Genomic DNA, 6000 nt, shown 5'->3' on the forward strand with positions numbered 1-6000 from the left:
TCCCATGCACAGCCTAGTGGGTTACAGTCCATAGGGTTGCAAAGAGTCAGACATGACTGAAGCAACTGAGCACGCATGTACTTATCTTTAAATGCCTATGTCAGAAAATGAAAAAAAAATCTAAAAATAAATAATTGAGACTCTCACTTGAGATAAAGGAAAGAGAACAAACTAAACCCAGAATAAAGAGTAGGGAGGAAATAGTAGAAATGTAGAAATCAGTGACATAAGAAAGATTTAAGAAATAGAGAAAATCCAATAAAATCAACACCTGGATTTTTTATAATAATATTAGTAATTAGAAATGAAGTAAAAAGAAAGAATATACACATTATCAATATCAGAGTGAAAAGTGGTATATTACTACAAGTCCTATAGTCTTTACAGGATAGTAAGAGAAATTGCTCACCCCTGGAACTGCTGTGGGAGATCTGTGGACCCACTCCCCAGTGAAAGAGCCATGTGTGCTAAGTCACTTTGATCATGTCCGACACTGCAATCCTACGGACTGTAGACCACCAGGCTCCTCTGTGCATGTGATTCTCCTGACAAGAATACTGGAGTGGGTTGCCATTTCCATCGCCAGGGAATCTTCCTGGCGCAGGGATCAAACCTGTATCTCTTAAGTCTCCTGCATTGGCAGGCAGGTTCTTACCACTAGCACCACCTGGGAAGCCCAAAATTTTTATTATTTATATAAAAGAATAACAACAACAATTTAAATTCTATGGAACTTATCATATGGGCATATAGCAATGGGAGAAACATTTATTCAAGAAAATAAATTAAATCTTAGGAAGGACAATGAGTTTGTGCTTCTTGAGCTATGACCCTTTCCCTCCAGCCCCATCTCCCAGATCAGCATGAAGAAATACTTCAGATGATGTGTGACTGAGAAAACAGGTTTCTTCTCTGCTAGTTCTCAGTCAAAGGATAAGGTATCTCATTGGGTGGGGCAGATCTCCAGTATGTCACACTATCTTCAGCTGCAAGGTGCAGAGACTAAATTCCTAGAAAGCATGGCTAAGAGTTGGTGTCTATAAATTACTCATTTTAAAGACTCACATATGCTGAAAGCACAAGGCTGGAAAAAGACATTTTTGCAAACAGTAACCAAAAGAGATCAGGATGTCTATATTTATTTCAGACAAATTAAACATTAAGTCAAATATTGTCACAGGAAACGAAAAAGGACATTATATAAAGATAATGGGTCTAAACTCCCAGAAAGATATTACAGTTATAAATATAAATACACACATAGTATCAAAGCATACAAATATATAAACATTGACAAGAATGCAGGAAGAAATACACAGAAATACGATAATAGTGGGAGATTCCAGTATCTCACTTACAGTAATAAACAGAATAACCAGATGGAAAAATCAATAAAGACAAAGAAGACTTGAACAGTGCTGGATGAATCACAAGTTGGAATCAAGAGTGCTGGCAGAAATATAAACAACCTCAGATATGCAGGTTGTACCACCCTAATGGCAGAAAGTGAGGAGGAACCAAAGAGCCTCTTGATGAGGGTAAAAGAGGAGAGTGAAAAAGCTGGCTTAAAACTCAACATTCAAAAAATAAGATCAAAGCATCTGGTCCCATCACTTCATGGCAAATCTATGGGGAAAAAGTGGAAACAGTGACAGATTTTCTTTTCCTGGGCTCCAAAATCACTGCAGATGGTACCTGCAGCCATGAAATTAAAAGATGCTTGCTCCTTGGAAGAAAAGCTATGACAAACATAGACAGTGCATTGAAAAGCAGTGACATGACTTTGCCGACAAAGGTCCATATAGTCAACGTTATGGTTTTTTCAGTAGTCATATATGGATGTGAAAGTTGGACAATAAAGAAAGCTGAGCACTAAAGAATTAACGTTTTGAACTGTGATGCTGGAGAAGACTCTTGAGAGTCCCTTGGACAGGAAGGAGATCAAATCAGTCAATCCTGAAGGAAATCAACCCTGACTATTCATTGGAAGGACTGATGCTGAAGTTGAAGCTCTAATATTTTGGCCATCAGATGCAAGGAGCTGATTAATTGGAAAAGACCCTGATGCTGGGAAAGATTGAGGGCAGGAGGAGAAAGGGGCAACAGAGGATGAGATGGTTGGCTGGCATCAGCATCTCAATGGACATGAGTGTGAGCAGACTCCAGGAAAGGACAGAGAAGGCTGGCATGCTGCAGTCCGTGGAGTTGCAAAGAGTTGGACATGACTTAGGAACTAAATAACAACAATATAACAAACAGATCTTATAGACACACATTTAATATTCAATCCAACAGCAGCAGAACAAGTCATGCTTCTCAAGTACATATGAGGTATTCTACACAATAGATCATATAATTGGTCACAAGGATTAACAAGTTTAAGAAGATTGAAATAATACTATGTAGTTTTTCTAACCAGAATGAAAAAAATCTAGAAGTCAACAGTAAAAGGAAAACCAAAAAATTCACAAATATATGAAAATTAAATAGAACACTTCTGAACAACCAATGTGTCAAAGGGAAAATCAAAAGGGAAATTAGAAAAAAATTTAAAGCAAATAAAAATGAACACACATACCAAAATCAATGCGATGAGGCAAAAGCAGTACTACAGGTTCATAATAATAAACATCTACATTTAAAAAGAAGAAAGATCTCAAATAAAAAATATAAATTCATACCTCAAGGAACAAGAAAAGGAAGAGAGAATTAAGGCTGAAGTTAGTAGAAAAAGGCAATAATAAGGATTAGATCAGGGATAAGTAAAACAGAGAACAGAAAACAATAGGAAAAAAATCTCAACAAACTGAGGTTCTTTTTTGGAAAAAAATATAAAATCAACAAACTTTTAGTTAGAATAACAAAGAAAAAAGTGAGAGTACAGAAACAAAATCAACAAATGCAAGTAGAGATATTACAACTGATGCCACAGAAATAGAAAGTATCGTAAGAGATTGCTATGAACAATTATACACCAAAGAACTGAATAACTGGAAAACTTGGATATCTTCCTAGAAATGTACAGAAAAATAACTGGTAAGGAGATTGAATCAGTAATCAACAACCTTCCAAAAAAGAAAAATTCAGGGCCAGATGGCTTCACTGGCACATTTTACTTAACATTTAAAGAATTAAAGGCAATCCTTCTGAAACTCTTTCACAAAATTAAAGAGGAGGAAACACTTCAAAACTTAGTTTATGAAGCTAGAATTACCCCGATACCAAAACCAGACACAGACACTACAAGAAAAGGAAATTACAGGCAAACATTCCATATGAACACAGATGCAAAACCGAATTCAGCTACACATCCAAAAGATCATACACCATGACCAACTGGGATTTATCCCTGGGGATGCAAGAAAGGATCAACAAACAAAAACTCATTTAACGTGATACACCACATTAAAATAATAAGGATAAAAATTACATGATCATCTAATAAAAGCTGAAAAAGCATTTAGCAAAATCCAGCAATCTTTAATCCTAAAATTAACAAACTAGGAATAGCAGGAGATTAAACAAACATCTATCTATCTATATTTGCTCAGTCATGACCAACTGTTTGTGGCCCATGGACTATATCCTGCCAGACTCCTCTGTCCATGCAATTCTCTAGGCAAGAATACTGGAGGGGGTTGCCATTTCCTTCCCCAGGGGATCCTCCCAACCCAGGGATCGAACTTGTGTCTCCCACATTGCAGGAAGATTCTTTACCATTTGAATAAAGTTCATATATAAATAGCCAAGAGCTAACATTCTCAACAACGAAAAACTGAAAACTTTTCCAATAAGATCAGGAAGACAAGGTTGCTTACCCGCGCCGCTTATCTTTAGCATAGTATTGTAAATTCTAGCCTAGGAATGAGGCAAGAAAAATAAGTAAGAGGCATCAAAAATCTCAGAGGGAAAAGTAAAATTGCCTCTATTTGCACATGACTTGAACTCATATATGGAAAAGCCCACAGTCTCCATCAGAATACTGTTAGAACTAATAGATGAGTACAGTAAAGTTTCAGGATACAAAAATCAAAATAACAAAATTACTACTAATAATGAAATATCTGAAAAAAGAATTACAAAAACAATTCCATTTATAATAGCATTAAAAATAATAAAATAGTTAAAAATAAACCTAAGGAAGTAAAATGCTGTACCCTGAATATTACAAATCCTGATGAAAGAAATTAAATGAGACACAAACAAACTGAAAGTAATCCCATGTTCATCTATCAGAACACTTTATATTGTTAACATGTTTATATTACCCAAAGTGATTTACAAATTCAGTGCAATCCTTATCAAAAATCCCAAATGCATTTTTACAGAAGTAGGAAAAATGACTTTATTTATTTATTTTTTTTCACTTTTTGGCCCCACCTCATGGCACATGTTCCCCTTGGAGTGGAGTGGAAGTGCAGGTTTTAACTACTGGACCAGCAGGGAAGTTCCTAAAATTTATATTAATTTTTAAATTTTAAATAAAGTGCCTCTGAGAGTAAAACACAAAAAGAAATCCTGAAAATGGACAACTGTGTAGGCATTACACAGGCTGATTTCAAAATATATTATTAAGCTGTAGTCACTTAAACATGCTATCAAGATAAAGACAGACATAGGTTAATGGAACAGAACAGAGAGTCTAGAAATAGCCCCACACATGTGTGGCCAACTGATGTTCTACAAGAGTGTCAAGGATACACTATAAGGATAGGATACTGTCTTCAACAAATGGTGTTGGGAAAAGTGAATATTCACCTGCAAAAAAATCAAACTGGGCCTTTATCTTATACTAGAAACAAAAATCAGCTCAAAATTTAAAGACTCAAACATAATATTTGAAACTAAAATTCTTCCAAGAAAATATAGGGGAAAAGCATGGAATTTGTCTTGCCAATGATTTCATGAGTATTCATGATTTCACGAAAATCACAGAAAACAAAAGCAAAAATAGATGAATGGGACTGCATCAAACTAAAAGGCTTCTACTCAGGACGAAAATAAGCAAAGTGGATCATCTATGGAGAAAGCAAAGATACTACAATCCATATGTCTGATACAGGGTTAATTTCTAAAATATTAACATTAAAAAATTCAAATGAAAGAAAAACTAATTACTTGATTTAAAATGGACTAAGAACATGAGTAGACATTTCTCTAAAAAGACATACTAATGTCTAATGTATATGAAAAGATGCTCAATGTCACTATCTATCAGAGTAATAAATTCAAATCAAAGCCACAGTGAGGTAGTGCCTCATACCTGTTTGGATAATTATTATCACTAAAACAAAAGATATCAACTATTAATGATAATGTGGAGAAATGGAACTTGCCGATGGGAAAGCAAAATGATGTAGCCACTGAGAAAAACAATGCAAAAGTTCATCAGAAAATTAAAAACATAACTATTATATGACCTAGAAATCCCACTTCTTGGCATTTATCCCAAAGAGTTGAAATCAGCATCTTGAAGAGTAATCCGTACTCTATGTTTGCTGCTGCTGCTAAGTCGCTTTAGTCGTGTTCGACTCTGTGTGACCCATTAGACAGCAGCCCACTAGGCTCCTCTGTCCCTGGGATTCTCCAGGCAAGAACACTGGAGTGGGTTGCCGTTTCCTTCTCCAATGCGTGAAAGTGAAATCGCTCAGTCGTGCCTGATTCTTAGTGACCCCATGGACTGCAGCCCACCAGGCTCCTCTGTCCATGGGATTTTCCAGGCAAGAGTACTGGAGTGGGGTGCCATTGCCTTCTTTACTGCAGCACTATTGACAATAATGAAGATATGGAAAGAATCTAAATGTTTTTGAATAGGTGAATGGGTTATAAAAAGGAGGTATACAAACAATGCTCATCATTCAGTATCAAAAAAGAAAAAAAAATCCTGCAGTATTGACAACATGAGTGAACCCTGATAACATTCAAAATGTAATAATCAAGTCACAGAAAGACAAATGGTGCATGACTCCACCTATATGAGGTATCTAAAATAGTTAAACT

This window comes from Ovis aries, chromosome 22 (genome assembly GCF_016772045.2).
Source record: "Ovis aries strain OAR_USU_Benz2616 breed Rambouillet chromosome 22, ARS-UI_Ramb_v3.0, whole genome shotgun sequence".
Classification (NCBI taxonomy): domain Eukaryota; kingdom Metazoa; phylum Chordata; class Mammalia; order Artiodactyla; family Bovidae; genus Ovis; species Ovis aries.